The sequence below is a fragment of the Parus major genome, chromosome 2, assembly GCF_001522545.3.
Source record: "Parus major isolate Abel chromosome 2, Parus_major1.1, whole genome shotgun sequence".
NCBI lineage: Eukaryota > Metazoa > Chordata > Aves > Passeriformes > Paridae > Parus > Parus major.
The window spans coordinates 61,211,018-61,220,253 of NC_031769.1; the positions used below are offsets into that span (position 1 = coordinate 61,211,018).

A 9,236-nucleotide genomic window follows, 5' to 3' on the forward strand; every position below is an offset into this window, starting at 1 on the left:
CTTAGCAGGCTATCTGATGAGGCATACAACAGTGAGACAGTACCATCCTGGCACTGCTCCCCCTTCCCTCCCTCCCCCCCGCACACGGGGCCATGTGAGAGGGAGCGGGGTTGCTCGCACTCCTGCGGCTGAGTCAGGCACCGACTGCCCCCATGCCTGCGCCCACCCAGCATCACTCACCCACCTGGCACCACCCCATGGAGGTGAGCAGCTTCTGCACCTACAGAAAGGAGAGTGAGGCTGAGCGCTTCTCCATAAGAGGAAAATCTATGCACAGATTTAACAAATCTCCTGTGATATTCAACTGATGCCAAGGAGGGATCTATTTTCTCTTACCTCGTAGGCTTCTGTGCTTGGTGCACTCCCGTCAGAGCCCTCCCCAAAGCAGCAGAATGACCTAGCCAGCTTTATGCAGTGTGGGAGGAACCAGAGGCCAACTAATTTAACCTGTGCTCCCACCCAAAAGGAATGTCAAGCTGGGGCTGACCCCCTTCCCAAACCTTGGAGGGGAAAATCCCACTGAGTCACTGCTGACCCCTGGGAGAGGCAAGGCTGGGGCCTGGGTCAGACTGCAGAAGGGAAGTATACCTGGATCCCTAGCAAGGAGGGGGTTCCTCTTATTTGGTAGCCTATGTGTGAAGTGATGGCACTTTTCCAGCAGCTATTAAGGGAGTTTACAGAAAGGTGATACAAACTGATGAGGAAGCCTTTTTTTTTTTTCTTCTCACTGTGGCAGTCATCCTTGTTCCATGAGACACCTTTGAAAATATATTTAGTGTCACACTGCTCTATAAAGTGAGAAAGCATTTATTATCTTCACTTAACAGTCAGGAGCTGGCAGAAGCAAAAGATAGAGTTGTGCTTATATATATATATTTTAATTTTTTATAAGTGACTATATTTTGGACATCTCCACTTATGAGGGCCTGGCTTCAGTCAGCTGTTCTGTTATAGTTCTCTCCAAAAGGGGAAAGGGGAAAGGGGAAAGGGGAAAGGGGAAAGGGGAAAGGGGAAAGGGGAAAGGGGAAAGGGGAAAGGATCACACCTGAGGCAGATGGGAGAACTGACACATCTTCCTGTGTCACTTGCCGTCTCCTTCACAAGGATGCTGGACATGGCCAAAACCTCTCCATTATTCACTAGTCCCTTGGACATCTTGTGAGTGTAAGGATTGACCCAGGAGGATTTAATTTCAGGTGTTCAAGGAAGGTCATCATGGCTGTGGATCTCACCAGGCACCACAGCAAATGCTGAGGTCAGTGGGGAAGATACAACAGTGTATTGATGGTGTGGGACAGGCATTCCCAAACTGCAGCTTAGAGAGGTCTCCATCAGGGACCCTCTGCTGGACATTATAGAGGGCCTGAAGGATTGCACAAGTCTGGATCTCCTCCCTTGCTCCCACATCCAAATTCACATGAGAGTGACTGGGAACACTGTTCTCCAAATCCCCTCTTGTGTTCTTACAGCAAGTAACATCTGTGAAAGCCAAAGGGGAGCTGTGTGTTGAAGATTAAGGGTTCTCCTAAGCCAGTGAGCCTCTCAGACCAGCAGGATTTATGGCATGCTCAGTCACATCCCTGCCAGGCCTTTTGACTCCCAGTTCAAATAACCAGACCCCTACAAACAGCCAGATATCTCCAGGTTTTCATCTAAAATCCAAGGTAAGATTTGAACCTCCAGTTTAGACCCTCTGGGTCTTACTTTGAATGCTCTGCCACTGCATTTCATTTATGGGAGAGGTAGGAAGGTGATACATGCTCCCTGGAACAAAAAGGGTAAAGGATTGTGAGTCATTCAAAGCCAGTGCAGTGCACAGTATAAAAGAAGTTTGAAAACCTCCTGACCCCCAGCATTTATTATCCATTAGAGTTTATCATTCATTCCCACTGGGAAAAGCTCTTCTGACATAAAACACTCCTATATTTTGAGTAGACACAAATAAAAAAACAGCTTTCCCTGGCCTAAAATTGCTCTTTTTTTTTCTCTGCAATATTACAAGCCTTTATTTTTGAAGACAGATTTGCCCTCAAAGCAACTGTACTTTCAGTGTTGTCCCTAAAGTAGGTTTCTTTCACTCAATATGACAAAATTCCTAATGCACATGTGCTAATCTTGATCCAGTTCATTATATTATCATTTACATAGACAGATTTCCATGAAAGTGCCATTTTTAGTGTTATGCTCATCTAAGGTAACTCTAGGCTATATTTTCATTCCATCAACTGTCACTAAGTTAGTTATCACTTAACCTTATACTCTATTACAAATTCTTATTGAATCTATTTGATCATTTAGTTGTTAATTAAAAAAGGATTTATAATATTCTGTTCCTGGAGACTCTTCACTTCTCCATTCTTCTGGCACCCTCTTGTCATGGTTTCAAGACCAATCCTTAGTGGCTGTGAACTTTTTGGTGGATTTCTAACTTCACGTGACAACAAGACCAAGTGAGATGTTGGTTTGAATTATCACCTCACACCTTTATGAAGCTCACAGGACCAGGAAATTCCGTGAACTGAGTTCTGTTTGCAGCTCTGCCAGAAAAAATGCAGCTCAGGTTTCGTTTTATGTGTTCACAGCCTGATAAGTCATTATGGGCCAGGGATAATATAAAATAAAACCACAAAGTGATAAACAGTGGAGTAACATAAGTAACTCTCAAGCAGAAGAAATACGATATATCAAGAGTAAGACCAGCCTAACGAAAGATCCCCAATAATGGAAATGACCTGTGAGCTGACCTAAAAGCTCCACACGTCTGTGCTCTCCAGAAGTGCAGGAGGGGCCTAGGATCAGCTCCAGTTTCTCGGCTCCCAGGTTAACCCACATCATCTGCACAGACAAACCACAGAGGGAAATGAGCCAGGAAACCCTGCCCTGATCCTTCTGGCTGATATATGAGCTGGAGGAGTAGCCATTGAGCAGAGCTGAGTGACAATCGTTTTGTTGGTCCCGTTGGAATTGCTGTCATATTTAATATTTATCCCACCTCATAAAGGAATGGAAAAAAAAACAAATCAACAACCAAAAATTTGAGGATGGGGAAAAGGGAAAGAGATAAGTCAGATCTGCTGAATCAAAATGCTTGGGAGATTTCCAAATGTTTCCCCTAAAGTATTACAAATGGACAAATTTGTTTTACTGTAAATTAATTTGGAATGTGAAACAGGAAGACATTTCCAAATTGGAAGAGTAATTTTCAACTTAGCCTTTAAATGAGGCATGTGGTAGTTAAAAAAAAATCTACAATGTTTTCTTTATCCTGTGTTTTTCCTACGATAAGGAGAACTCAGCCCTTGTGATAAGGGGGAATTCAGCTGTGCATTTGGGATAGACTTGGTCTCTTCCTGTATCCAGACAATTTTCCAAAGAATTTCCAGTGCCAAACACCTTTCAAGAGGTCTTAAAGCCAGTGCAGTCTGCTGTCCCTTCACTTGCAGCATCCTGCCCTTTCCTCTCTGACAACATGGGCCAGGTGGGAACTTTCCGTGGCACTTTCCATGGGCCATCTACAGCACTCTAAAGATGAGCCCCTGTGCCTGGCACTGCAGGATGCTTCCAAACCCATGGAGACCAGACCCTACACAGCTGCCTCTCTGACCTGAGAAGTGGCTGTATTTGCAAAGATTGCTGCAGGAAGCAGCTGGTGTGCACAGAGAAGGGAAGAGGTGCCCTTTGCTTGAAAGAGGATGGGCTGTCCTGTGCCCAGGGTAGGTCTTGGTGCCTGCAGATGACTGATAAAGTCTTTCACATGGTTTGGAAATGGAGAAACAAGACATCCAGATGTGAGGTCAATATCCAACCATTTGCATCTGTGTAGGAGACAAGAAAAGCTGTGGAATCCCTTATTCCTAACAAAAGATTGCACTATTCCTGTGATGAGAGTACAGAGAGACCCAGCCCTGTGGGAGATACTGACCGTGAAAGTAACATGAAAAGCCCAACACCAGTGGCCCTTCCCCCCTAGACACTTCACTGGATGTGCCACAGTTGTCCTTGCAGAGGACCGTGGGGCTGCACTGCAGCGAGCACCCTGCATGGCTGGCCATTCCCACCCCCAAGCATGCAACCAGATGCAACAGCAACATGCCTTCCTGCAACCTGGCATGTGTCACATGAGGCTGAGAGGCCTTTGTGCAGCCCTAGTCTGTCATCAGCTGTTAACATCAAGTTAAAATAAATCAAAATCAGCATAATTTTCATCCTGCTCATGGTAGCAGCAACAAGGCAACAAGTACTAATCTCAGAGCTGTGAACATTTTGTTGTTAGTACCGCTGGTGATTATTATTATAAAGAAGCAAGCAAGATGTTGCTTGTGCTGGGAGGACCCAATGCAGAAACAGGAGATAAAACACATCAGTGTTTATCCAGTACTGCAGGAAGGGGTTGAATGGGGAAGAAGATATTTTTGCTTCGTGGTCATGTGAAAGGCAAATTTCACATGGATTTTCAGGCAGACTCATAAATCAGTCCATGTTCCCTCTAAGAGTTCATGGTCTTTCACAAACCTCCCAGTGAACCGGGGCTGAGCTTAGAGACTGTAAAGAAACCTGAAGCCAAGCAAGTTTCAACTAAACTTAAAGTTTGCTGTGAATGTTTTCTCAGGTCTAATTAGTTTGTTTAGGATTTTAGGCAAGTACAACCGTGTCTTTCAGGAGTAAAAAATAAAAAGAAAAAAATGTTCTGAGAAACAAAATACAACACACAAAAAATAACTACCAAAAAAAATCTTTACAAAAATCTAAATTGTTCTCTGGCTCTGTGTTCATTGTATTATTTGCAAAGGTTTCAGTTAAGGTATGGATTCAGCTTTCATTTTGACACCTGATTTTTATTTGTTCGTGATTTTTCCAACTCAGGAAACTCAGTGTGCTGATTTTAGTTGTGGCATGGCCTGCTTGCTTTTGTTCAGAAATGCACAATGGTTTCAGGCCCACATTAATAAAGCACTCAGAGGAAAATCTTCTCTTTCCTAGTTGAAAAATAAAAATAAAATTATAAACTCACCTCATAAGAAACATTTAAATATGTTAGATCTTGCAAAAATATTCCTATGCTTTCCATGTTTGCCAGTGCCCACCTCATCCTTCTGGTCTTATAATTACAGTGGGAGTGCTTTGAAGTGGGAGCTGATTTAAGGGTTTAACTCCATGGTGCTTTAAACACAAAAACACAGTCTGTGCCCACATCTGAACTTCCAGGGTGGATTGCCATTAGGCTGGAGTTCCAGAAGCATTTAACTGGGCAGGTCTGTAATGCCAGCACAGATGTCCCCAGGTGCAGCCCCACTGCACTGCTGGCCCCGCTGCATAGGGGCAGGTTGCCGCCTGCCTCCCTGGTGCAGCTGAAGCACCTTTGGGGGCTTTGGGGTAAACCTCAAGGCCAGAAGTTAATGAAGGGCAGGGAGCCGTGTGTGTCTGCAGCTCTGGCATGCCCAGTGCTGTGGTCGGTGCAGTGGGATCACAGGTCCAGCTGCCTGCCTCATCCCGGGCCTCCTTGCAGCCCCAGCACTGAGGAAGCTTGCAGATAAAATATTGAAAGCAGTATCATAATGATAAAATATTTTCCTCCTTTAGCAAAGCACAGACCTTACCACCAACATCCCAAACACACAGCCCTGGTCCCCCCACCTGCTGCTGAGGTGCACATCAGGTTCCAGCTCCGCAGGATGCTGAGCAGGGCACATCGGGACAGAGAGACAAGGGAAATGGGGGATGCACACCCTGTGCTCTTTCACCTGCTGGGACTCGCCAGCCCAGGCTTTCCTCCCATCCATCCTCCCAGCACCACATTGCTTTGGGCGCCAGGTGAGGATGGGGAGGGAGGTGGCCCCTGGCCCTGCTCTCCCGGGAGTCTCTGCTGCCATGGTGCTTTCGCCTGCTGAGTGCGATGATGGGTGGGTTTCCCCACGCCTCCCGCAAAAGTTGTTTTCGAAAAGGCTGCTTTTATTAGCCCAGCCTCTAAAAGCAGAAGTTATCGGGGCATAAATCATCCTGTGACTCGTCAAGAAGCCTGCGAGAGGAGATAAAGGCAAGACAGTTTGGCCAAGCATTGGGACAGCAAGGGAGGGAAGCGGGGAGGGAGCCAGGGAACCCACCAGCTATGTCATAGGTCAGAGGAAAGGATGCAAAAAAGATCGAGAAGCTCTTTCCAAACTTTCTTGAGGCTGGCTCTGACTGCACGTACCCACTACAGAGCTGGGAGCAATAAATATCGCACTCACAGAGAGCATTACATCACGTACAGGGAAAAGCCAGCAGATGAACTCACACCATAAAACCTTGACTTGGTATCTAGCCAAGCTCAAGCAGACAGCCCCGTTATTACGGAGCTGACAGAGCTCTGCACATTGCTGTGGCTTCACTCTTCCACTTCCTGCCACCTCCTCCAGTCCCCCTCTGTGCTCCTGCAGTCCATGCTGGGCTCCCATAACCAGACACAAAGTGCAAAACAGCAACAGCAAGCCAAACATTTGGCAGATTTTAAAAACATGCTCCTTTATTTCCATCACACTCTCCTCACAGCAGCTCCAGTTTGTTTTTCTAGATTTCCTAGTGAATTCGTCAACTATTAATGGCTCTAAAAGACAGACCAAAATACATAGGCAGAGAGGGTCAGATTCTCTTTTACATTAAGTCTTTCATATCTGTTGGGCAGCATTGAGAGTCATAAAGAGGGGGTAAATTTCATGTAGCACACAAAATCCCTCTTACAGCAAAAAGAGGGTTGAGAGTTAAGTCCTTAGTCTGGTGTTTCTCAATGGAATTTCCCAATAGCTAATAGGGGCAATGCTGTGGAATACTGTACCAGGGAAAACTGGAGTGGGACTCAGATCCCAGCACCCCCAGTCCCTCTTTTCAGAGGCCTTGGTAAGGAGGAGAGGCACAGCAGCCCTTCCCACCAGCCCAGGAAGGTTGCCGCCAGCAAGCCTCAGCCCTACCACAGGTCTGCAGGCACTGCAGCTTTCAGCCTGGTTCAGCCTCAAGATCCTATGGCCCTGTGATATGGCTTTCTCCAGGGGTCTTCTGAAAGCAAAAGAAATATTTGGCTCAGGATGAGCCAAACTCGCCTGCTGGGGCCTTTTCTATCTAATGTCTTCGTTCTGTCAAAATTATACTTGATCAGGTTTCGTTATTGTTGTTTTTAACTTTCACCTCTGCCTCAGCAATTCCATCTGGTAGGTCATATTCCTCTCTCTGATTGCTTTTTGGATAAAAACATGCTCACTGGGGCCTGCTTGGAATTAGTTTTTCTTTTTATTTCCACTAACTGCTCAGCTCAACCCCATAGTTTCCCTGACTTAACACAGAAAGGGTCAACCCACCTTTGCCTTCCTGGCACATGCATTGAAGTGCTGGTTCCCATGTGTTACAACAGCCCCATTCCATTTCTAACAATCTCCAAGGGGGAGTCATTTACAGGAACTTGAACTAAAAAGCACAAGTTTCATATCATCTTCTTGCGTGTGCACTAGTGCAGATATTAAATAAGCTACGACAGGAGGAAAAAAATATCGTCTTGGCTATGTCCCCAGGACATTCCTAGAAGACTGATGATGTACATCTGCCTTAACAGTCTGGGTTTGAAATAATTAAAGACCACTATTCTTTCCCTTCCATTAATTTCACTGAGTATCTGGAAACACTTTTTTAATTTAGAATTTTATGCTTGCCTTGTAAGAACACCATCCCAAATAACCTCATTTATACCTCATAATTATAGCAACAATCATTATACTAAGATATAACAAGAGGCTGAAGCACTACTGGCTACTGCACCACCACTTTTTATGCTCACCGGAACTCTGTTATGTTACACCAGGATGGAACAAAAATATTTCCCATCTTAACTGCAAAAAAGCTGCTCTTTAAGGTTACATCACTGGCTTGCTCTTCATGTGGTTGCAACATTCAAAGGTCTGGAGCCTTTCCAGAGGGTGTACAGGCAGGGCAGCAATGCAAAAACTCTCATTCAGTCATAAAGTCATAAAGATGCAGACATAAAGATGCTTGAAGAAAGGAGGACTTGGGCAACAAACCAGTGAAACAACCAGTCAGCCAGTGGATGGGTTTACTGCACATGATAAACATAGTAGCTTCTTAGAGCTTTTAAGAAGTCAGAGGAAAACAAAACAAAGCAGGAGGTGTTTTAAAGATGTTTTCTTAAAAACAGCTGGTGTGTGACAGCCATGTGTCACGGTGGCAGACCCCAGGGAGCCAAAACTCTCACCTTTATGGGAGAGGGAACAACAGCCAGTGGGACCTGATCAGCTCTGTATCTCCCTGTGTGATCTGGGGCCAAGCAATGCAAAGTTACTGGGCAATAGGCCTGGAGCCCAGCTGAGGTTAAAAGGTATTCTTGTGGAGATCTTAAAAAGATCCCTTTTCTGGTAGGAAACCAGAGAAAAGAGTAGTTTCCCTCTGATCTCTTCTGCTTCTCACCTTGTATTTCTTTCCTCTTTCCTCAGTCTTCTCTGTTATGGATATTCCATATGGACACCACATGGATGGAGGACTAATGCTCTTTGTGGTCCCAAAGGCTGGGAAGGAAGACTGACCCTCAAACTGAGATACAGTCTTGGAGAAACAGCAACACATCCCTTCAATAAAATACACTAAAAACCTTCTAATTGAAAAATATGAACTCTTATAGACAGGATGCTATGTAAAAGTAGGTTTTTTTTTTTATTTTCAAGTAGTAACCTGAAAAATAGCAATTCCCAACCCATTTTTTATTTTTCTTAACTTTTCTTTCCTTGCTTGTACATGTCAATATTTACAAGCTCTACCACTTCTTGGATTATTTATTTTCCCTGGTCTATTTCACTGAGTGAAAAATCTCTCCAGCTCAGGACTTGACAGTTTGTTGCTGATATCCATCTTTATTAACTTCACTGCTGCAAAAACCCAACAACAGCCATATATAGTCATAAAAAAACCCCACCTCACCCAGGATGATGCTTAAATCAGGGCGGCAGCGGGGGGAGAAGGCAGGGCAGAATTCTCCAAAAATAGCCAGTGGTTTTCACACATTCATTTTTGTATAGATATCACTGAAAGTCACTTCTCCCTCCACTTCATTAGCAGTCAGTAAACTCACTGACAATCAGCAAGAGAGCTGCTGTCACCACACCTGGGGGGTGGCAGGGAGGGTGGCTATTCTCACCTCCCCACATCACACCTTTTTCTGCTGAGGGACAGGACAAAAAGGGCTCAGAGCTACCAGGCCCCCT

General features: G+C 45.1%; 1 long non-coding RNA gene across 1 annotated transcript; it reads right to left on the reverse strand.

Moving 5' to 3' along the window:
• Positions 1 to 4,814: 4,814 nt before the first annotated feature.
• Positions 4,815 to 5,934, reverse strand: LOC117243900. The gene is made up of 2 exons (XR_004495919.1): positions 5,635 to 5,934; positions 4,815 to 4,976 (listed from the first exon to the last, which is right to left on the reverse strand). It is a non-coding gene; the product is annotated as an uncharacterized LOC117243900 (long non-coding RNA).
• Between the last annotated feature and the right edge of the window lie 3,302 nt (positions 5,935 to 9,236).